This window comes from Macaca nemestrina, chromosome 5 (genome assembly GCF_043159975.1).
Source record: "Macaca nemestrina isolate mMacNem1 chromosome 5, mMacNem.hap1, whole genome shotgun sequence".
Taxonomy (NCBI): Eukaryota; Metazoa; Chordata; class Mammalia; order Primates; family Cercopithecidae; genus Macaca; species Macaca nemestrina.
This window is the reverse complement of record NC_092129.1, coordinates 42,480,832-42,506,150: the sequence shown is the minus strand read 5'-3', so window position 1 is coordinate 42,506,150 and position 25,319 is coordinate 42,480,832. Positions and strand designations below refer to the sequence as shown.

The window sequence follows — 25,319 nt, the reverse complement described above, 5'->3', positions numbered from 1 at the left end:
AGGTCAATATGTATTAATCTGCTATGTGGAAATTTTACATGAACAATTTCAGTCTCTATGTAGTAATTTTAAATTTTACAATGTTTATTTAGTTCCAAAAGGGGAAAAGTAAACCAAGTTGCTAAAAGGCTAACTAAAAAGAGGTAAAAATTACCATGATTAAGTTTTCAAGTATCTAGATATATCAGGTGACAGGCTTTTAGGAATTAAATTTTATGAAAGTAAGGACACTTTTTATCTCACATATCTTGACTATTCTTATGGTGTAACAGTACCATCAATATTGCGTGAATGAGGGCAATTTATTAATGATATAAAACAGGGCTATATTCTGTCTGTACATCTTCTTTATTATACCGAAACATGATTTCTCTCAGCAAATCCAGAGCACATTCTGGCATGTCAGCCTGCTTTTCTTCATACCTTTACATGATGTGCATTTCCTTAGATAGTGAATATTCCTTGAAAATGTGATTTGTGATGATGGCAGACTATGTGATCAAATGCTGTTTCATGATTTTCTTGATGACATCCCATCAGATTTTGGTTTTTGCACATTTTTAAAAAATGGAGCATTAACATTATTTGAGTTCCAAATCTATTTTCTCCTGGCCTGGAAGTGCAAGGATTGGTATCAAGTTGAGATGGAGTTGAAATGCTAGTGTTGGACACTTGAGTCCTGTCTTTTCTGACATGTGGAAGGCATGGGGAGTTTTTAGGTTTCAGGTTTCCTGTCGGCCTTGGCTGCTGCTTCTTCCCCTCCTGGCCTGAAGCTGGGCCACCTGACCATAACTGGGCCAGGAAATGTAGAAACCCAGCTGGCCTCCCAGTAGCCAGGACCACGCTGGAGATGAGGTTCAGCATGCCTCCTGGGCTGTTCTTCGCTTGTGGCCTCATTTTTCTGTTGGATCACTGGCCGCTCACTTCCTTAGATCAGTCCTCATCAGATACTACATTTTTTGATGGCTTGGTTTCTTTTGGTTACAGTTTTCAAATTTCACTTCCGGTAGCTGCATGGACGACCCAGGCTACTTGGGCTTTCACATTCCATGCCCAGAAACTGACCGTGACCCCGCAGCTGGGTCCTGCTCTCTGCTGAAGAGCCCCCCAACATACAGGTTGTCCTCCTGCCTGCACAGACCTGGAGGATCACTTCCTCACAGACTTTCTGTTACTGTCGTCAACTCCTGTTTGCTAACCTCAATATTCTTGGACTTTCCTCTTCAAATATTGTCCTTACTCTGAAAAATGATCTCTTCAGTGCCTGCAACTGTATCTGTTCTTTAAATATCTGCCCCATGCCAGGAATGGTCAGGACTGGCTCCTAGTAATAATCCCTTCTGCTGCTGCTTATTCTTTACTCTGTTGGCAGATGCTCTCTCCTCTCTGTGTCTCAGCTGCTGGGTCTTTAACATGGAGACAATAATAGTCTTCTATGAGGATACGGTAGTGAGGTTTCCACGAATTAACTTGTACAGAGAGCTTAGATCATTGTCTGGCACACACATATTTAATACAATTTAGCTTTATTATCACGAGAAAATTTCTCTCCAAGCACTACTATCACTGGTGAATTCAAGCTAACTTTGCCTTGGAGTCCCACCACTCTAGGGATGGACAAAGACAGGCAAGGAGGAAAACATCTGCACTACTTTCTCTCACTGGGATATGTTAATTTGCTTCACTATCATAACTATCTTACTATCTCTATATATCCCATAACATCACGTTGCAAACCTCAAATATACACAATAAAATTTATTTTAAAACAAAGACATCTCAGGGTTGGGCATGGTGGCTCATGCTTATAATCCCAGCACTTTGAAAGGCCGAGACAGGAGGATTATTTAAGGCCAGGAGCTTGAGACCAGTCAGGGCAACATATTGAGACCCCCATCACTGCAAAAATAAAAAATAAAAGAAAGGCATTTCAGCCTTCCTGCCAAATTCTGAGCTAGCAATGGATTGTTTCCCTTCGATCTAATGTGAAACAAGGGACTAGAAAGAAGAATTTCCGTCCGAATTATACACAAGGGGACTCTAATGAATATTCGTGAAAAGGGACACCATATGTGCAAAGGCAAAGGGCTTGCTTTGAGCTCTATCTCCCTCTGCCTCACATTTAGGCTTAATGGAAGATAGAAGTAGGCTGGGAAAAGCATATGGAAATTCAGTACCATTATGTAACTCCCAAGAGGTGGGAGCAAAAGGTGTGCTGAAACTGCTTCACAGATGGGCTTCCAAATTGTAATCAATTTTCCGAATTTATTGGTGGCAAAAACTATCTATCTATCTATCTATCTGTCTATCTATCTATCTATCTATCTATCTATCTATCTATCTATCTATCTATCTATCTATCTAATCTATCCATCTAATTCCATTTTTTAGAGACAGTATCTCACTCTCTTGCCCAGGCTGGAGTATAGTGGCATGATCCCAGCTCATTGCACCCTCAAAGTCCTGGGCTCAAGGCATCCTCCACGGAAACCTGCTGTGTAGCTGGGACTAAAGGTGTGCGTGCACCACCACGCCCGGCTAAAACTACTTTTGTAATGTTTATTACTGAGAACATTGAATTAAACTCATTAAATGATGGTTTATTGGTAGAGCAGTTTAATCGGCTATAAGAGGTAAGGATCATTGTTGGATATTAAAATGATACATTCATTAAATGCTGTTCACTAGAATATGCAAAAACCGTGACTTGTGACTCTATCAGAGGCCACAGTCAGGACAGTACACAGTTATCCTCACAAACAGTGACTCTATGTTGAAGGCTGACAAAAACAATGAGATAGGAACAGTTTTAGTAGGCACACAGAGATACTGTTAGGCAGTGTTGGTGGTTGCATGGTAATCACTTCTGATGTGTATGGTTTTGTTTAGAGTTTATTAATCCTTTCAAATGTGTGCCTAAAATTCTTGTGCTAAATTTAACATCATCAAGAAAGGGCTGCCACTGCGATATTTTGAAAATGGGCAGGAAGGAGAGATGTTTCCAGTGCGTCCTCAGCACAATTGGAAGCCACACAATGGAGATGACAAGAGTTGGAAATGACAAAGAAACGTGTCAAGTGGAAAAGCTTTTGTTTAATTCTGGTCTACCCATTGTGCTAGGTCTGAGGCACCACCAGAAATAGCAGTGGGTCCTGGAAGCGATGGTCACAGTCTGAATATGTAATGGAAATGGGAGGAAACAGGGACATGGAGGCGGTTATGCCTCATTCCTTTCAGCCACCCTTACGTCTACAGGAAGTAACGTCCAGGACTGTCATCTTTTAGGACAAAGGAGAATGATGTAAGAAGAGTCTGAAATACTAAGATCTCAAAAAATCCTCCCTAAGTCATGGAGACAGCCTGCATGACACCTCATCTGATTTATTTTTTGAACCTCAACAGCTCGTCATGCAATTTCCTTGTTTGTGTATCTCTTTTATTCCCGGGAATGAGACACACTTTCTTTTTCCCCCATCAGGATCTAAAAATCAGCTTGATGACATTAGAATTCTTCCCTCAAGGGACACAACAGTGGTTATTTTAGGACCTTTTTTTTTTAACATGGCTCAACGATGAAATTTTGGAATGGTTCTTAATCCTACTTAGACACAGAAAGGGAAGGACTTTGAGGGGAGGTATTTTTTGTTTCGTTTGTTTTTTTCCTTTTTCACACAAACCAAATACAGTAAGGCAGGCTAAACAATGAACTTAAATGTCCCTTTGAGATCATGTTCCTTCTGATAATATAAAGCGTCCTGATTCATTTACTTTCACTTTGATGCTTATGTTTGTACATGTAATATAATGAAGTTATTGGTGTTCTTTAGCTATTTTTATCCATACTTGCAACAACCACTATTTTTAAACTTACATTGTCCCATAAGTTTTGGAACATTTCTAAACCAAATACCAAATAAAATGATAGTAAGTTGGAAATTTTGAAGCTTGCTTATAAATAACATTAAGTTTTAAAGAGTTGCTTTTACTTTATTGTATATATTTTCAGTGCACAATTAAAGTACTTATCTTTGATAAATATAGTATTCAAGACAGTAGCATATAATATATTTTTGACATTTGAATCCTTGCGGAGTAATTTTCTGCATTACTTTTGCTCCTTTGAGAATTTAATACAGGCAGCCTTTGCACAGTGCTGTGTTAACTGAAACTCATTTGTATCAGAACCATGCAAGGCAAGGGCTGCTGTATGCTTTTCTGTTTGTTTGTATTAACTTATCAGGATTCAAACATCACTTTTGGGAGACTGGAATAACTTTGTCTTCTATTGCATTGGCACTTTCCTCTACAATTGAGAAGTTATTTGGGTTGTCTTTATCAGACAAGATCGGGCATGTTCAGGGTGGTATGGCCTTAGACTGGGTTATCTGTGTCAGACTTACATTGCCTCTGTGAATATCAGCCTTGGTCTACTCCGAGTGCAGGACAAACACAAAGAACTCTCTGCACAGTTCATTACTCCTTTCGCTGGTTCAGATGCAATTCCATCCTTTGGTCAGGTTCTTTCCAGTGTCCACAAACACAGTGAGGAGAGTCCTCTAAGTGACTCTCTGTGTCTCACACAATCTCTTGGGTTCCCACTTATCACAGATACCTCTTACCAGCCATCTGCCAGCCCATGCCAGCCCTGCTGCCCATGGGTGCTGCCGCTGTTCATGTGCCACGCCCCCAGTCCTCAGGTCCCTGTTCCCTGGTAGTCTATTTATCTGTGCTGAGAAAAATGGGTGATACTATTACTATGGACCTCACAGGGCTGTTGTAAGGATGGAATTAAACGCCTACAATGCAGTTGGTATTTTCCAGGAACATGGTAAGGATTTAATATGTGTTGGCAATTATTATTGCTATTTTGCATGCCCACAGGAAATAATTTGTGGGGGTTGTAGTCATAGCCTTATAAGGCATTAATTTTTACTTTTCAAGAGCAATTTGAAGCTTTCATTCTAATCTGATCTGGGCTACTGTATTAGTTTCCTACTGGTATGGTAAAATATACCATAAACATACTAGATTGAAACAGCACACATTTATTATCTTACAGTTCTGGAGGTCAGAAGTCCTGAAATCGAGGTAGCAGACAGGGCTACTTTCCTTTCGGAGGCTCTGGGGAAGACTCCACCTCCTTACCTTTTCTAGCTTCTAGAGGCTGCAGCATTCCTTGGTTCCTCGCTCCTTTCTCCATCTTCAAAGTCAGCAGTGTAGTGTCTTCAAACATTTTTCTCTCTCTTTGGTCTCAGCTTTTGTCATGACATTTCCTTCTGTGACTTTAATACTCTTGCTTCCCTCTTCTAAGAAAACTTGCAATGATATTGGGTCCACTTAGGTCATCCAGGATCATCTCCCCATCTCTTCATATCAAGATCATGGGTTTTAAGGATTAGGATGTGGACATAATTGGGGGTCCTTTATTCTGTCTGCCACTGACACTTTTAAAATTTCATTTTATTTCTCATCTTCAGTAAAATCTAAAGACTAACACTGACATTTTGAAGTTAGGTGACTTAGAATCATCAATTAATTATTCCCAGGATTATTTACATAATATCATGTGTCAGAAATGTCCAGAAAAAAACTCTGACAGACGTTGTGAGTTGGCTGATTCAGCAACCATTTTTAACCTTCTTCTCTCTCTATTTCCTCTACTTAAAAGTCCATCCTTCCTTGGAGTGGCTAATTGACACAGCTCTAACCAATGAGATGGAAGTGAAAATCTGTTGGAGAGTTTTTGAAAACTTTGCTTTCATCATTAAAGAAGACGCACATCTTTCCTTTTGTGGACACAGGCCTGATTGTTTGAGCTTCAGCAACTATCTGATAATAATGAGAGAAAGGCCAAGCCCAGGGAATTACAGGGACATTGGCCCTGCCATTATTGAGTAACTAAACCAACTCCAGCAACTACCCAAGAAACTTCCTGTTGTGAGAGAATAAGCAAACTCATATCTATTCTAACCCTGTACTTAGCTTCTCTGTTACTTGCAGCTGAATAAATATAGCATTTTTAAAAGTTACCTAACATAATCATAAATGCTTCATCCCACAGAGATGACATGTAGGTCTGACAATAGCGGGAATAAATACTGATAATATTTTAATGGATAATGACTTGATTCTATTATTTAGTACTTTTTAGACTTACTAATAGATAATTTTTAGATATTAATGGAAAAACCTCTACTTGAGTCAAATCAGTAACTTCAAAGAACCAGAAATAAATTGTTGGCCAATGCAGGCTGGTCTAGGAAACATTGCCAAGTATTTAAAAAAGAAAAAATTTCCCACTTTTATGTTTAACCCAACCCCTACTCGTCTTAAAAACTTTATTTTTGTAATAAAATATATTTTTCTGCCTTTGTTTACACTAGACTTGGTTTACTTATTCTCTCATCATTGTTTTTCCTTGGGTCGTTGGCTTTTGTTCCTTTCAGTTTTGAAATGTCAAGGTTCTGTATCACTGCAGAAACAAAAACCTTTGTTTTTAAAGTATAAAATGCTTCCCTGAGAGGGGCTTTCCAAAAGAATTGAATGGTGCAGTCAGGGGTGCAAATTATAGGGAAACTCCTTAACTTCTACTGTTCCCCCAAACAGCAGCCAGCTTCCAGAAAGCATTGACTGCAGACTCAGTAGAGGACTATGCACATATTCTGACTTCTGGAGACATTTACAGTAGGTCAGAAGGCTGAGTAGTAAACAGCATTCATGTATAATTATGAAGAATTTGAGATGCTTAAGTGAGAGCCAGGAAAATAAAAGAGAACATAAGAGAGAGTGAGGTCCAGTTGTCAGCCAGTCTTGACAAAAGCTTTGATCATCAGAGAAAGTCTACAATTTTGTCTAAAACATGTTAATTAAATTACAAAAACTGTTCCCAATGTAATTCCTGTAATACTAGGAAACACATGAAAAATTTTGTAATTTCAAGTATTTTAGCCCCATTTATAGTATGAACACACGAGAGATATTCATATATATTTAATATTTTAAAGATATATATGAATTCTGCAAAGTACTATCCAGATTTACAAAGATTTTGCAAAGCACCATCAATGTAAACATTGTCTTTAGGATGAAAAAGCAAACCACATTAAATGGATACATCAATTCTCACAGAGCTGAATTTCAGAAAGAGTAAAACTATGAGAGGTGAGAATTTTAGTCTAGAGGGAAAATGTTAGTTCTTATTGTTCTACCAGAGAGATCTAAGCTCAGATTTCTCATTTCAAATGTGAGAAATGTGAGCTCTAGTGGAGGCGGGGGGCTGTGGTAGGGGAGAAGATGCTAGGAAAAAAATGCCAAGAGAATTGTGAGAAAAGAAAGATCACAACTTGGCTAAGATTTGTAACAAATTGAGGACTTGAGTATCTTCAGCAAATTGTAAGTATTTCGTGAATAGTTTTACTCATCCCAGTTTATTTGAAGATGAACAGGACCTGCCTTTAGCAATATTGTGGAATAGGTGAAGAGTCATTATAGCTTATGGAAAAGCTCCCAGGAACATCAGGAACATGAGTTTAGGTTCTAACTTTGCAATGAATATGTGATGTGACAGGGGCACATTCTCTAAACTTGCAATATGCTCTTTTCCAAAATTAGCATTGAAGGAGGATTGATCTCCCATGAAATATCTGAGCAGCGTGCAATATCACAGAGTTGTATTTCTTTGGAATTATCCAGTTGAGTTGGGAGCAAGGCTAGGATGGGGAGAACTTTTCCCATTTTAGCAGAGTGGCCTCAGGGCCTTGGCTGGCACAACGCAACCTCGGGGCCAGAGTGAGAAGCAACACTAGAGGCAGGAGCTGGCACCTGCTACCCACTGACAAGGTTTATACTCCTTAATAACAGCCCTCTAGGCAAAGGGGCTGCAAGAGGAGTGAGGGTAAAAACCACCAAGGCCACAAAGACCACGCAGCGGCTGAAAGTACAGAAGCACCTCCACTTTCAAATCTGCAGGATGACAGATGGTGAAAGTCAAGTGTTCATTTAGCCATTGACCCTTAGCTTCCTGCCCATTCCTACATTCATGATGACATGGACACACTAATAAGCACTATTAACCCAGTCAAGTCTGGTAAGTGATGGAGCAGTGGGTAAGAAGAAGTTAATGATTATGAAGTGACCAAAATGTGAGATAATATAATAAAGTGGGAGAGACAGAGAGAGAGAGAAAACCTGCTGGAAATGCAAATGGAATGAACCTTAAAACAGCGAAAAGAATTTTGAAGACTGAAAATCTATCACACAGCAAATCAAATTGTATCTTGTGCAATGTAATCAACAATAATCACACGCTTTTTACTTACAAATAAATACAATCAGGAACAATCTTTTAAAACCTAACCTAATCTTAAAGATAGGAGCTTTTTTCCTTATTCTAGAGTGCTGTTTTTCAAAACATAGGTCATAAATCATCAGTGGGTCATAAAATCAATGAGCAGGCACTTTTTCTTTTTAATGGTAGATCAAGTAGAATAAAAAATATCTGATTGCAACACACAAAGTAAGTTTTGTGAAACATTTCGGTTGTCTGTGTGCGTGTGTGTGCTCGTGTGTGTGTGCGTGTGTGTGTGTGCATGTGTGTGTGGGTGTGTGTGCGTGCATGTGTGGGTGTGCATGTGTGCGCGTGTGTGCACGTGTGTGTGCGTGCACGTGTGTGTGCGCGTGTGTGCATGTGTGTGCATGTGTGTGTGTGCATGCGTGTGTGCATGTGTGTGCATGTGCACATGTGTGTGCGCATGTGTGTGCACGTGTGTGTGCGTGTGTGTGTGCACGTGTGTGTGCGTGTGTGTGTGCATGTGTGTGTGCATGTGCTGGGAGATGAGGCAGAGAGTCTTTCTTACTGTGGATAGTTGTCAATAAAAGGGTAAAAAATGATCCTTGTGAGACATTAGGTGGGACTTCTAGAAATGTGGGGACACATTTTATGTTATGGATTGAAATGTCCCCCAAAAACATATATTAAAATCTTAAGCCCAGGTACCTGTGAATGTGACTTTATTCAGAAACAGTCTTTGAAGATCTAATACAGATAAATGTATTCAAGAACAATTTAAACGTAATGCAAATTTTGCATTTGCATATGTGCTATTGATTCTGGAAGAAATATTAAGTGAATGCATAAAAAACTGCACTCAGGTGAACCAAACTGTATAGGAAAACTCAAACTATTCACACAAGCACACCTCAAACATCCACCAGCTAACGTCAGTTCACCCTGTTACAAGCTACACCTATTCATGTCTGTTGGTGTAACCTCCCCACTGATTTCAGAAAACTTTCCTTCCACCACTTTATACTAACTCATAAGCTACAATCCTTCCCAAGCAAACTTCTGGTCTTTGTCAAGGTAGAGTATGAGATTTATTGTAGTATTTATTCATTTTTTAACCATTTAATATGTATGAAACTGTGCCATTCTTTTTATCAGCTTATCTCCTCTTTTTTAAAAAAAATTTTGAGATAAGATCTGTCTCCTTCACCCAGGCCGGAGTGCAATGACTCAATCACAGCTCACTATAGCTTTGACATCCCAGACTCAGGTGATTCTGCAATCTCAGCCTCCTGAGTAGTTGGGACTCCAGGGGCATGCCACCACACCTGGCTAATTTTCTGCATTTTTTTTTTTTTTTTTTTTTTTTTTGTAGAGTCAGGAATTCACCATGTTGCCCAGGCTGGTCTTGAACTTCTGAGCTCAAGCGATCTGCCCACCCCAGCCTCCCAAAGTACTGGGATTACAGGTGGGAACCACCATGCCCAGTCAGTTGCTGACATTTTTAAGTGTTTTGTGCCCCAATCACATTTTTTGCATAAGACCTTTGGTTGTTACTGTGTGTATTTTGCATGGCATAGAGTTGTGTTTTTTTTGTTTTTGTTTTTGTTTTTACAAACACTATTTTATATGACAGCAGAACAGACTGTACTGTGTTTAAAGCCATGACACTGGATGAGATCATTCAGTAGGTGAGTGTAGATACAGAAGAGGCCAAGGGTTGCGTCCAGGATCACACCAACTATAACAGGCCTACGAGAAGAGGAGCCAGCCAAGGAGCTGTCTGGTGAGACAGGAGGAAACCCAGCAGACGTTGGTGTTCTGGAAGTAAAGTGAAGAAAGTTCAAAGAAGGCTTGAATGCCCACATCTGGCTCTGCAGAGAGACCAAGAAAAAGAAGAGGACTCACTGCGAAGTGACCACTGAATTAGTACTTTGGTGGTCTTGAATCATTTTAGTAAGTGTGATTTTGGTAGAGTAGCAGGGATAAGCCTAACTGGAGATAATTTAATAGAAAAAAAGAAAAAGAAGAATACATTTAAAAAATAATCATGGAATAAATTTGATTTTAATACATGTCTTTTTCAAATAAGCTTTGTCATTAAATGCGTATTTATGTCTTCTTTGGTATCTGATAGATCAAGATCTGTTCATAATTTTTAAAGATTACTATTGAGTTCTGGCCAGGTATGGTGGCTTATGCCTATAATTCCAGTGCTTTGGGAGGCTGAGGCAGGAGGATCGCTTGAGACCAGGGTCTCCCGAGTAGCTGGGATTATAGGTATGCACCACCATACCTGGCTAATTTGTGTGTGTGTGTGTGTGTGTGTGTGTGTTTTTAGTAGACACAGGATTTTACCACATTGACCTGGCTGGTCTCAAACTCCTGACCTCAGGTGCCTTGGCCTCCCAAAGTGTTGGGATTACAGGCGTGAGCCACTGTGCTTGGCTTCTTTTTTTTTTTAAAGATTACTTTAGAGTCCTTACTATGTACCTGACATCATTCTGTTTAAGAGAGCTGATGCTAGAATTGATACAGACATACTTGTGAATTCTTGTTCTGCCACTCACTAGTTGTCTAAAGTAAGGTTTACCCTTTAGATTCCTAAAATGAGGTTAATATCCTAACTCGGTTGTTGTCAGGGTTAACAACATCCCTGTTGAAGTGCTTAGCATGATGTCTGACACACAGAATGGCCTCATGAATGTTATTATTAATATTTTTCAGGCTGGGCACAGTGGCTCATACCTGTAGTTCCAGCACTTTGCGGGGGCTGAGACAGGTGGATTGCTTGAGCGCAGGAGTTTAAGACCAGCCTGGGCAACATGGTAAAACACCATCTCCACACACACACACACACACACACACACACACAGCAAAAAATTAGCCAGACGTGGTGGTGTATACTTGTGGTCTCAGCTTAAAGTTGGGGAAACAAAACAGAAAACCAATTAAATAAGTATATAAATGGTTGCTGCACAACTAATGCCAAAAGAGGCTGAGACACCTTGCAGTTAACATGACCAGGCAAAGTGAGATTTAAAATGGAACTTAAAGAAGCAGTTGTTCTTAGAAGGGATTCTTAACTTTTACCAAATACCTGCCACTCTGCATGGGGCCATAAGTACAATCACGTGTTTAAGCCTCACAACCAGCTACAATGAGGCATTCTTATTCCCAGTTCATGGGTGAGAAAACAGGCTCTCATTCACTTACTCTGGGTCATCAGTTAATAGGAGAGCTAGAGTCAGCCTGGGTGTGCTCATCTTCAAAGTCCATGCTTGGTGGTGGCAGAGCAGCCTAGCAGGGAGGTACTGAAGGTCAGCTCCACTCTCTGCCATTTGCAGATGATAATAAGAAACAAACAAAACACCCATAACATGTAAAGCCTCATGTTAGCCTGATAAAGTATATCATCTAGAGAACTATATTAAAGCAAAAAACCCCAGAGAAACAAGCTGCATATTTTGGTTCTTGACTTTTTTTTCCTTGGGTAGAGTTAATTTGTGGCAAAAAGTGGTTCAAAGGAAGGTGAGGGAGAAACAAAGGTGGAGAATGATCAACAAATGCATATCAAGAGGTGATTATGCTTATGGGAAAACAGTTCCCGTCCAGTGTGGTTTCTGTTTGCCTACCGGGCTGGCTGATCTGGGATTTTATCTCTCCATGGGTTGCATTGCTACAGTCCTGGTTCCTGTGTAGTTCCTGCTGGGATGTCTAACAGGTGGGCAGGCATTTAGATTTCCAGAATGACTCCATCCTGGCTGAGATCCTCATTCAAGCTAAGAATGTAAGGGCAGCACGTGGCCTGCAGTGTGTGCTCTGAGGAGCTCCCCAAATCACTCTCCATTACCTGGCCATTAAGGGCTCTTGAAGAGCTTCCTTAAGCAGAGTTTAATCAGAAGAGATACATTGTCGTTGTTTTCTTAGAGTTCAGTTTTTGGAAGAGAAAGAGATATATCGTGTTCCTATTCACCAAGTTAGCTGCTTAAAGCATTACCAAGGACAGTCTATTCACCCACTGTCACCTGTCAAAGGCTGTGACTCTGAAGGACAAACCCATGACAGATAATGGGTTTTTGATGGGTTGAGAGAAAATGAAACATGGGTCTTTGTCAGGCTTCCGTGAGACTTGGAAGGAAGGCCTTGATGGGGAGGTATACGCGGTTCCCAGGGCTGTCATAACAAATGACAGCAAACTGGGTGGCTTAAAACAACAGACATTTATTCTTTCATAGTCCTAGAGGCCAGAAGTCTGAAATCAAGATGTAGGAGGGTTGGTTCCTTCTGGACATTTTGAAAGAGTCTGTTCTATGCCTTTGTTCTAGCTTCTGGGAGCTGCTTCTGGGAGTTGCTGGCAATCTTTGGTTTTCCTTGGATTGTAGAGGCCGCTCTCCAGTCTCTGCCTTTGTCTTGGCCAGCTGTTTTCCTTGTATCTCTGTCTCTGTGTCTCTTCTCTTCTTGTAAGGACACTGGTTGTAGGTTGTATTTTATTAAAGGCTCATCCTACTGCAGGATGACCTCATCTTAACTAGCTGCATCTGCAATAACTCCATTTTCAAATAAGGTAACATTCTGAGATTCTGGAAAGAACACGAATTCTCAGGGGACCCTCTCCAACCTGGTAAAAGAGGGAACCATAAAACCATGAAGTGTTATTGTTTGGGGATAGAGAATAATGAGGAAAAGACAGGAAGAGTCTTGAAGGAATAGTTGAAAAGATACAGAATGCTACTAAAGCAGGCAGGATTTAACGCGAAATAGATACCCCATCGAATGGGGAACTCGAGGAGAGTTTAAAGAAGGAACTGTTTCCATGAGTGTCAGGGTTAAGGAAAAAGTCAAACAAACTAGGGGCAGTGAAGCTTTCCCCAGTAACAGTGGCAGGGCTCCATTTTCCCCAATCCTCCTGCCCTTCCCCTTGTCGGAGCTGTACCATCAGGGCTGCTGCCAATGGCCTGCTCCATGGTGCCTTCAGGTCCTGCCCTGGGCCCTCCCTGATGCGGGGATGCCAATGCCTATGGGACCCTGCCTGGCCTTCTGGCATGTGCAACCTGGAAATGTGGGTGAGTCAGTGGGGCTGCGCTTCTCTTAAAGAATGAGGGGTGGAAGGCGACTGGTGCACATTCCTCGTCTTCCTCCCCAACAGACTGTCTGAGGTGTATTTCATAAGATTCTGCAGAATATTCTGAGGAATGAAGCACCCATTGACAACAGCAATGGTTAACTCAGTAATTCATCCTTGTTGGCTTTGAGTCTCCCTGGTGTTCACTCTTCCTGTCCCTCATTCTTCTTCTCTAAGCTGAGTTCCAAAATAGATCACCTGCACCCAAGCCTTGGTCTCAGGTTTTTCTTTGGCAGAAGGTGTAAAGGGAGTGTGGAGTTACCGGGGAAAATGGGAGGGGGAGAGGCTGGGGACAGAGTGGGAGCAAGCTGAAGGTGAAGACAAATTGCTGTCTCCTGGGAAGAATGCAGCCACTGCCAACTCTCCGTCCAGCAGGCAACAGGGAGGGGAAGCACACAGTCCAACCCAACTTCCTCCCATTCACTGGGCCCTGCAAAGACATTTCATGGCTGAATCAAACCCCAGAGAGTGAGGAAGGAATTCATTTAGCAGAGGTCAGCCTCCTAGAGCACAGAGCAGGTGGGAAGGATGGAGAGGAGAGTGGGAAACAAACAGAGAAGGCCCAGCATGACTAGGTTTGTTCACATAATCAGTTTTCTCTCCTACTGAGCATGAGTCCTACACAATTGATGCAACATTGACGTAATTCACAAGGTCATCTTTTGAAATGGATAAGTGCTTCTAAGATGGAAGTTACTTTTCCAACTGCACAGGAAGAACTTGTCTGCTACTTAGATTCTTATATTTATTTAAAATTATTGAGCATAATGGTCGTAGTAAGCCTGGCCATCATCTGAGTTAAACAGCCTAGTATATTAGGAAGAAACTGGACTAGAATTCGGAACAACCCTGGTTCAAATCCCAGCTCTGCTACTAACAAGTGATGTGCCGTTAAGCAAGTGCCCTAACCCTTCTGGATCTCAGTTTCTTATCACAAAATGGGTTTAAAGTCTCAGCCATATATCACAATATTTTTGTGAGGATTCAATAAAATACGATTTTGTAGATGGCAGCTTTTTAAAAAATTACTCATTTGGGTAAGTGCCTCTGTTTTCTTACATTCATAGATATTGATGGATATTATTAATGAATTATACGGAGTTCTAAACGTGAGAGGATTTCTCTTAAAGTTATGGTTGGGTGATTGCAGTATTTTGTTATCCCTGTCTTCTTGTGGTCAACCATATAAAACATCCTAGAGTTAATAGTAAGTAAAAATGAACAAGGTGTTTTCCAAGTGCATTCATAATGATCTTTAGACCCAAATTGGTGGAGATGAAGTAATTTATGCTCAGACTTTATGAGACAGTTTGTCTGATTGCTGATAGTGATGAATCACTGAGGGAAAGACCCACATTTCTGTGCTGCTGGAGGCTTTTACTTAACTCCTGCGTCAGCTGAGCAGCAAACAAACTCACTGGCAAAGTGACCTCTGCCTGGAAACCCAGCATGAAGGTACATCTCATCTCGGGGCTTGCCCTCAGCTGTTTGAAAACGTTTTATGAGACTCTATGACCAGTGTGCATTGACGGAAGGACGGGCTCTTTCTGAGGTGCAATCCATCTTGCATCCAATAATCTGTCTGTAATTTTGTGAAATAGAACATGTTTAGTTCTTTTCTTATCCTTTGTGGAAAATCTGCCCAGTGCTTTTGGAGCCATGGTGTCATGTAGAGGAAACGTCTCTCTCCTGCCTTGTAAATCATTTTTCCCCTTATTTTCTTCCTCTTTCCCAAATAGGATTTTTTTAAGGTGAGTGAACATAATGAGAAAAAGAGAACTTAATGAAAAGGAAACCATGGATACTGGTTTATGATAATACTAGCCTTATTTTTAAAAAAGGAAAACAATGAAGTTGAAGTAAATGGATAATAAAAAAAATAGGATATATTATCTATATAGTAATGTCTATGCGTTTTTCTCTGGATTAGATAGTTGTTAAGCCATGTATATAATTTGTTGAATATTTTGTGGTTATTGCTCTGTTTATAAAAATGATTGTTGGTTTAAAGTCTCATTCAGAAGAGAAACCCAGGGGACATCGTAATAAATATGTATGAGTCTTAAAATAGTGTTTAAACATTAGAGTTGACAGTTCTTAGCAGGTCTCTGGTGTTACAATCAAGGGTTAAGCCACAACAGAATTAAAAATATGCCTTACACAAGAAATTTTTTCCCAGGGGCGTATATTTTGAATCTGTTTTCAATAAGCAGAGAAGGGAGATGCTGAGAAATGCATTTTCGACTGGGAGAAGTGAAGGAAACACATGGAAGGAGACAAGAGATGAATCAAATATTTTCTTTAAAAAAAGAAATCACAAAAAAAACCTCATTACTAATTTGAGATTGGGCACTAGGAGTACCATTGCTTTTGAGACTCTGCCAATAGAAATTTTTCTAAACTAGTTTCTTAAGTGACAAAAATTATATATATTTATCATGTGCAACATGTTGTTTTGAAATATGCATACATTGTGGAATGGCTAAATTGAGCTAATTAACATGCATTACCTCACACGTGTGTGTGTGTGTGTGCGCGCGTGTGTGTGTGTGTGGTGAGAGCACTTAGAATCTACTCTCCTAATTTTCAATAACACAACCTATTGTTACTGACTATAGTCATCATGTTGCACAATAGGTCTCTTGAACATTTCTCCTCTCTAACTGAAATTTTGAATCCCCTGACCAACATCTCTTTGTAAAAATTCAATAGGGATTTTTGGTCAGAGGTCCTTGGGAAATCGACCAGGCTCCTCCTTGTCCCACATTTCTCTTGTATAGTAAGTGCTGCCTGCCATAGAATTGTTGAAGCCCTTCTTCCTCCTAGAATTGGAAAGATATTCTGGAAGAAGAGGCAGGGTCTAAGGAAGAACTTGATCTTGCTCAAGATGGTGCAGAGTGGGAACCTGAGTTATATCTTATTCTCAGTGCCTCCCTTGCCTCATCCTTGTCCTAGCCCTGAGAGGTAACTAGTGTCATTGGAGAGCTCTGAGATTTAGGCAAGACAGCGATTCGATTTGGACATCTCCCAACCTCATGCGTGGCTGGGAGCCCACACTGGCGCAGGTGCAGCAGCAACTCCAGTAAAGAGAAAGTACTAGTTCTATGCCTCAACCTCAACTGTGCAAAGTGACAGTTTACCCCTATGACTAACATGCACTTAAAACACCCAAAATGCACCTGCAACTGATTAGATCTTCCAGAGTTAGCCCAGGCTGATCCACCTGCCTGCTCAAGCAGCTGAGAATTTGTTTTCAGAACTGTGTGGTTTGACTGTCTCTCAAGAGGCTTACAGATGGCTGGCTTGGTTTTCACATAGATTTTCTGTTGTCCGTTCTCTCTCATTTTTACCATCTATCCCCACTCTCCAGGTCCTGAGACCCATGCTTCTGTTCTATTTGGTGATCAGGCAATGACTGCTGATCTTTTGTTCCTGTGATCGGAATGCCCAGATACTAGATCACAGCTGGGCTGTGTCTTCTCCATCAGAGGAGAATGAGATTGTTCTTGTAAAAAATTTAGAACCTAGGTGTCTTGACTGCTTGGATTTGGCATATTTAGATAAGGCTGTTTGCCATCCTTCCCAGGCACAGCTCCTTCCTCTCCACTCCCCAAAGCACCTCGATTATTTACTGCTTTCTCTGGCCATATCCACAGTGCAGGGTTTACACATTTTGTCCTCATGAGACTATGGGCTCTATGAGTCCTGGGACAGTATCTTATTAGGCATTGGCCTCTGCAGCACATAATCCAGTGCCTGGGACTTCAGAAGGAATTCGTAACTGAATGAATGCATGAAAATCGAATGTGTAACTATCAAAGGAAATTCACGGGAACTTTTGCTTCTTATTGGACTGGAAAGTATTCTTCTTGGTGCTCAAGCGTCTCTTTTGCTGGCCATTGAAACTGCATTAGGAAGACACAGTGATAACTGAGGCATGGCCAGAAGAACAGATCCAGAGAAGAGACATTGCCATGAGTCAAACCAAGGTACTTGTTTAGACAACGAGGGGTAACACCAGAGTTAGTAATAAGGTAGACTAGACAAACTACCTTATTACAAAAGCATAAAATGAAGAAATAATTGTAGTTGAGAGCCTGTTGCTTTAGAATATAAGTGAAAATGTTGGAAAATAGTATTTATGTTGGATAAGATCCTTAGACTATTATCCCAAATATATTGTCAAATTTTTATGACTCAATATAGTGTATCCATGGGGTGGACCAGGAGTATATGATGTGGTAGAAAGATTCTTACCTCAATATGTACCTCCACCACTATCTTATGGGTGGTTTTTGAATGAAGTATTTAGGTGCTTAATTTTTGTTATAGAAAACAAATAGAATAGGTGAAGTGGTGCCTAAGATCTTTCCAGTCTCTAAAATATAATGATTTTTATACTTTTAAGTAGTTTCAAAAAACACACAATCTTCCAGAGTGTTATTTTCTTTAAAAAAAGCTCCAAATGCACTTCTTTCCATTGATATAATTTAAATAGTTAATAAAATGTGTTGTATGTTTGATGATTTATTATAAAATATTTAGACATATATATATATATATATTTTTTTTTTTTTGAGAAGGAGTCTCATTCTGCTGCTTAGGCTGGAGTGCAGTGGTGCGATCTCAGCTCACTACAACCTCTGACTCCTGGGTTCAAGTGATTCTCCTGCCCCAGCTTCCTGAGTAGTTGGGATTGCAGGCATGTGCCAGTACACCCAGCAATTTTTTTTGTGTTTTTCATAGAGATGAGGTTTCACCATGTTGGTCAGAACTCCCCACCTTAAATGATCTCCCGCCTCGGCCTTTCAAAGTGCTGAGATTACAGGTGCAAGCCACTGCGCCAGGCCAAAAGATTAATATTAGTTAGAAATTCATTAGATACTCTGTATCACAATGATGTTCTTATCACAATGATATTCTTATCACGATTTGCTGAACAACAGTTTGTTAGGGCTGATAGGAGGGGGCTACTTCTCTCTCGAGCTGTGAGAGCCCCAGAAGCCTTTATTTACAACCCTGCAGGGAAATGTGATAAGGATATCACAAGGAGGAAGTAGGGAAGAGAGCTGGAGGGGAAAGCAGTCATTCATATTTGATTTCTTCCACATAATTGTTCCTCTACCATGACCCATAGAGCCAGGAGGAAGAGTGGAGAAGACAGAGATGAGTTACAAATGTATTGTGAACAAATTGAAACGCATGGTTCCCTGTCCTTTCTGTCTCCCGTTATTACCCCAGTGTTCCCAATTGTGCAACAACGTGACCTTACATCAGACACAGAAAAAAGAGGGAGTTTGGCAATAACGTGAGAAAAGCTTCTGATGAAAACGTAATTCCTTTTGCTTTACAAAAACATATAAATTATGTACAAAAATTATTTATGGTCTAACTTGAGCATTCAGTTCCATTGATACACAGTATATGCTACCAACGTCTGTTAAAAAATAAGGTTTCGCAGGCTTTCTAAGCATGTTTAATAATGAGGAAGATGGTAAGGCTTGGCTTTTCCCTATAAGAATGCTGAAACAGGTTCTGGTAGAAAAAAAAAAAAAAAAAAAAAAAAAAACCAACACAAACCAAACAACTTCCTCTTTCCTCTGTGTTTCTGCTCTTCCACAGCTTTGGATTCTTCCAGAATACTTGTTACCTCAGATTAGGGTGGGTTGCCTTTGAGATAACCCCACATGGGGGAAACTAAGCTTTTGATGGTTTTACATAGCAGGCCCTGTGCTAGCTGTTTGCATCCATGATCTCATGATTGCCATGCAAACATTTATATGCGGTGAAGTCTCCTTGATTGGAGCCATACTCTTATCTTCTCGTCTATCTCTGCCTAATTATAATTAGTGTCATGGGAATTTTGCAACTGATTCGGAATTTTTTTCAGAGGGAACCTGGGCTATGCATATACTCTTTGTGGATAAATTCTCCCTGAAATCCCAGAAAGTCCAAAATTGAACTGCCTGATATATGGTTGCCTTGGCATATGAAGTGTGAACAAACTGGTTTTATCTGGTGTGTTGTTCAGAGTGCCAATGAGGGTGTATAGTAGGTGGCAGATGTAGGAAGAAGGCAATTTGACAAATGACAGCTATAAAATTAAACAAGGAAGGAACATCACTAAATTTGTGTTCAAGTTACTTCTGCCATTTGAGGGGCCCTAGGTTGGAAGTGACAACAAACTGATAGGGTCAAAGAAACTTCTAAGTTTAGAAGTGTTGGCTGGGCGTGGTGGCTCATGCTTGTCATCCCAGCACTTTGGGAGGACGAGGCGGGCAGATCATCAGGTCAGGAGATCAAGACCATCCTGGCTAAAACAGTGAAACCCCGTCTCTACTAAAAATACAAAAATATTACCCAGGTGTGGTGGCGGGCGCCTGTAGTCCCAGCTGCTCGGGAGGCTGAGGCGGGAGAATGGCGTGATCCCGGGAGGGAGAGTTTGCAGAGAGCCGAGATTGAGCCACTGCACTCCAATCTGGGTGACAGAGCGAGACTCGGTCTCAAAAAAAAAATGTGTCAAGGTTGACTAGAGTTCTTTCTGAGTAAAAAAAGCTTTACCATACCATCAGCATTGACTTAAAGTGGAAAAGAGACAGAATTGGACAAGTGCCCAGAGAAAAATGGATTTTGTACATACTTTATAAGCTAAATACACCATTCTTTGCAAAACCCCTCCTTTGAGAAAAATCACACATGCTCCTCCATCTCCCTGATTTGATTTATTTGTATTGTCTAACCATTCCTTCCTTCCTTCCTTCCTTCCTTCCTTCCTTCCTTCCTTCCTTCCTTCCTTCCTTCCTTCCTTCCTTTCTTTCTTTCTTTCTTTCTTTCTTTCTTTCTTTCTTTCTTTCTTTCTTTCTTTCTTTCTTTCTTTCTTTCTTTCTTTTCTTTCTTTTCTTTCTCTCTTTCTTTCTTTCTTTCTCTCTTTCTTTCTTTCTTTCTTTCTTTCTTTCTTTCTTTCTTTCTTTCTTTCTTTCTTTCTTTCTTTCTTTCTTTCTTTCTTTCTTTCTTTCTTTCTTTCTTTTCTTTCCTTCTTTCTTTCTTTCCCTTCCTTCCTTCCTTCCTTCCTTCCTTGCTTGCTTGCTTGCTTTTTGACTGAGTCTCACTCTGTCACCCAGGCTGGCATGCAGTGGTGTGATCTCGGCTCACTGCAACCTCCACCTCCTGGGTTCAAGCAATTCTCCTGCCTCAGCCTCCAGAGTAGCTGGGACTGCAGGCTAGCGCCACCATGCCAGGCTAATTTTTGTATTTTTAGTAGAGACGGGGTTTCACCGTCTTGACCAGGCTGGTCTCGGAACTCCTGACCTCGGGTGATCTGCCCGCCTTGGCCTCCCAAAGTGCTGGGATTACAGGTGTGAACCACCGTGCCTGGCCTTGTCTAACAATTTCATGATGCATGTTGTTTCTTATTACAATGTGTTCCCTGCCCCTTTATTTCTCTTGCAGAGTCCAATATGAAGAATTGAAAAGAAATGTGATATCTCAACTTCTCTTTAAGACTGAACCCTAGTGCTGTTTTTTTTTGTTTGTTTGTTTTTTGTTTTATTTTTTTTAAGCCATGAAAACAAAAAGTACCAAAGCTGTGCCAGGTTCTTTTTCATTTATGTGTGTGTGTGTGTGTGAAATAATAATGAGTGACTTCATCTGAGCTTCCAGATTCACTGGTTCTGGCAGATATTTGTACAGCTCTTTCACAAGCTCTCTCCTGACTAGCCGAGGTAGGGCATCCAATCTACAGTTGTGGAAAAACAACATTAGCTGAAATAGACATAACACCCACATTTTTTTATTAGCGTTGTTGCTTTCACTAAATGCTTGTTTAGCTCTTAGTTATCTTTCAAAACCTGCTCAGGCATTGCCTTCTCAAGGAGCTTTCTTTAGCCACACTTCTTACTCCCTCTCCTCCCCTAATGCTTCATTTTTCTTGTACTATTTCTAGACTTTGCATATTTCTACATTGAAACCGTCCTCTGCATTCTGTCTATGTGTCTACCTCTCCTACTAGTATGTGAATATCTAGAGAGAATAGATGTGATTTTGCTGGTAGCCCTCCACCTAACAATGAATGGCAAAGAGTAGGAGCCAAATAAGTGGACTTTTGCTTGACCTGACTGCAGTCATTTTTACAGAGTGCACCGGCAGCTCCAGAAGCATACTGTCCTCTTGGTGCAGGATATCTGCCATTGATGTTTTTTTTATTTATTTTCTGACTCAGAAAGTTTCTTCAAGGCCAGTTCCGATCTATTGTGAAATATCCTTTTTGTGAGCCACTTCCCATTCCATCCCTTAACACAGATATACGCATGGCCCAGGCAGAGTGTTCCTTTGTGCGTTCTAGGCAGTGATGGGAAATGAAAATACTACACTGCGTGAATTCTAAAACCAAAATTTTTTTTTCTACTGCTTCTTGAATTGAAATTAGGGAGTATTTCACAATCAATGACATCTTAAAATTATGATTAGCAGTGTTTTTTTTCGTTTTGAACAGTACCTGAAATAATATGTCTTATCATTGATGGTATCTTAAGTACTTATAAAAGAAGTCTTACTGCTCGCCAGCCCAGTCCTGCCAGGTTATATGAAAATTTGGGATATGTTCCAAGTGCTACATTAAAAATAAACCAAAACGGAAACAGACTTTGTAGAATAGAGTGAAAGGGTGAGCCTTGAAGGACCAGAGGGCAAGCTTCACATGCTATTCATTGTTCTGTCCCTGGTATCTGATCTACTATGCACATGGCACATATTTGTCACTTAAAACACAAAAATAATTGCTAACAGTCTTTGAGTCTTTACTATGCAGAGGTCACGGTGTTTTAAGTATTTTTCATATGTGAGCTCATTTAATTCTCAGGACAACTCTTTGAGTGGGTTCCATTATGATTCCATTTTTCAGATGCATAAAGTCCAGCTGAGGATAGATAGGTGACTTGCTCTGAGTCCTATAGGTAGTAGGTAAGTGGCAGAGCTGTGTTGGACCCCAGGGCCATTTGACTTTAAAGACAATGTTCCTATGTTCTGGGCAGCACTTTCTCCCTAATGAATGTTTATTTTAAAAAAGTGCTATTTCTACTGATTTTGATGGCTATTTGCTTGGGTCCCCCACCCCCAGTTTCCATTGGTCATTAAATGCTTACCTGAGATTACTATTTAGATAAATATTGCTAATTTCTAATAAATAGTTCATTGGAAAATATTTTCTTTATTTAATGTTCATAGGCAAAATCCTATCAAAAATAAAACTCCTAGCCAGGCACAGTGGCCCGTGCCTGTAATCCCAGCACTTTGGGAGGCCAAAGCGGGAGGAGTGCTTGACCCCAAGAGTTCAAGACCAGCCTGGGAAACATAGCGAGACTCTGTCTCTACAAAAAAATAAAAAATTAGCCAGGTTTGGTTGCACACAACTGTAGTCCCAGCTACTTGGGAGGCTGAGGCAGGAGGAGTGCTTAAGCCTATGAGGTTGAGGTTGCAATGAGCCCTGACCATACCATTGCACTCCAACTTAGGTGTCAGAGCGAGATGCTGTCTCAAAACAAAACAGAAAAACCAACTCTCAAAAAAGCCATTTGTGATTCTGATAGTATTGTATTTCACAGAAGAGATATTGTTGAGATAAAATTTTTTATAAGTAAGAAAAAATGCAATCCTGTTTTGGAGAATTGTCACACTTGAGTTCCCTGTGAGAAAATAAATGAAGTTCAGTGGGCTTTATTAACCTCCTCTGTTGGGGCTGAGATGTGCTTTTCTTCCCAACACTAAGAATCTCAGGCATAATCTTAAGAAGTCACTGATGAAATTGCACTCCAGATACAAAAGATTCTGTTAGACCGCTCACTTTTTTCTCTTTTCATTCATTGCAGAGAGTCAGAACTAGAGGTGGTGGAGTGAACACCATACCAGGCAATGGAAGAGGCACTGGCCTAGACCAAGCTTGAGCTTGCACCACTGTCACCTGGAGGGCTTGTTCCAACATGGATGGCTGGACCCACCCCCAGAGTTTCGGATTTATTAGGTCTGTGCTGGGCCCTGAGAATGTTTATTTAAAACAAATTCCTGGATGCTACTGGTTCAGTTGCCACACTCAGACCCGCTGGCCTTGAGCTTGGAAGACGTGGGTTTTATTCCTGGATTCCACAGTTTACTAGCCGTCACTTAGAGAATTTAAATTACTTACCTAAGTCTTGGTTTCTTATTTGCAAACTACCTATTCTACCCATTTTATAAGACTTTTTAAAGGATAAAATAAAAGAATACATATGCAAATTATTTAAAAATCTGTCACTGTTGTTATTGCTAGTATTATTGTGAAAGAAGCTGTAGATTGATGTTATCCCCAGACAAGAGTTGACAGAACGTTTGAGTTGCACAAGGCCTGCTGGAGCACTTCAGAGAATTCCAAATGAATCTTGATTGCATCATGGAATGTACAGCGCTAGGGCCCTGGGGACCATCATGGAACATGAGTGAAGACAAGATAGGTTCTATTGTCCTCCAAACCTGCAGATGTGTGTTCAAATCCTGACTCCACGGGGCTTGACTCTGCATCCCATCTGGAAAAATGGGAATAAAAGCGCCTACCTTACTGGTCTATTGTGAGGACTATTTGAGATAATGGATTTATAGAACTAGTACAGTGCATGGCACATAGTGGGCACTCACTAAATATTAGCTCTTAGTATAGTTATGAAAACTAAACCCAATGGGGAACAAATGCAAGACCATCTTGGTAATACAACTGTATGTATTATGAGGTAGCCAGCTCTTTGAGCCCAAAAGACCATATTTCAGGGCCAGGCACTGTTGCTTACGCCTGTAATCCCAGCACTTTGGGAGGCTGAGCTGGGTGGATGACTTGCGGCCAGGAGTTCGAGACTAGCCTGGCCAACATGGCAAAACCCTCATCTTTAGTAAAAGCGCAAAAATTAGCTGGGTATGGTGGCACATACTTGTGGTCCCAGCTACTCAGGAGGCTGAGGCATGATAATTGCTGGAGGTGGAGGTTGTAGTAAGCTGAGATTGTGCCACTGCACTCCAGCCTGGGTGACAGAGCAAGAAAAAAGAAAAAAAAAAAAAAAAGACCATATTCCAGTGCTGCTGCTCTGAGAGAGCAGTTGGACTCACTGACCTCCCACGTTGCTTCCAAATGAGATTCTAATGTCAGCGCAAAGCAAATGCATCTAGTCAGTTGCCAGCAACCAGGGCTATTTTTCCCAGTCTTCCCTTATGACTGACAGCTACACCATTCATTTCTTTGTTACGACCTACCTTGTAATTATTAAGCAACACTTTCTGGAATTCCCTAGCAGGCAGAGCACTAACAATAGAAAAACTGAAATTAAATGGAGATCAGTCCACAGAGCTCTTCATTTTCCCTTGGATTATGTGACAGTGGAATCAAGCCTAAACTAGACAATGCGTGACAACACAATGAGCTCTGCACTAACAAACTCTGGATAAGCTTTGGCAGTCTACTTCGGGTGGGTGGAAGTTCCAGGCTTGCAAAACCCTGCAGATAATAGAAGCAACAACTGGAGCACAATTGCTGACCCAGTTGCCAAACCTGATGCCATGTCATGGGGCTGGAATGCAGCTCAGTTCCATGCTGGACAGACTTTTCTCTTACACTTCATGCTGATCAGAAGTTATTCGCCCAGGCTGCACGTCTTCTTCCACACTACATGAACTAACACTTTGCCCATTCAACTTGACAGCACAAGTGATACAGATGGGCAGGGTGTCCTTAAACATGCATGCCTGTTCCTGTGATAGCAAGTGATTGACTCAGCAAAAATGGAAGAGAATTTGCTCAACTTTGATCTTTCTCTTCTTCACTGGGTTTATGCAGGCTTGGTGGGTCCAGGACAGGTAAGGAAATGTGAGAGTGAGGCATTTCAATGTTATCTGATA

The 25,319-nt window shown here is 40.7% G+C and overlaps 2 long non-coding RNA genes across 2 annotated transcripts in view; both read left to right on the top strand.

The window, feature by feature from the left end:
• The window catches only part of LOC105465695 (uncharacterized), a 34,027-nt gene extending 27,668 nt beyond the window's left edge, over positions 1 to 6,359 (top strand). The window contains exon 3 of the long non-coding RNA XR_977733.2: positions 5,669 to 6,359. This is a non-coding gene — a long non-coding RNA (uncharacterized lncRNA). The remainder of the gene's footprint in view (positions 1 to 5,668) is intronic.
• Positions 6,360 to 14,675: 8,316 nt separating this feature from the next.
• Positions 14,676 to 23,678, top strand: LOC139363136 (uncharacterized). The gene is made up of 2 exons (XR_011623049.1): positions 14,676 to 14,864; positions 23,273 to 23,678. It is a non-coding gene; the product is annotated as an uncharacterized lncRNA (long non-coding RNA).
• Positions 23,679 to 25,319: the final 1,641 nt, after the last annotated feature.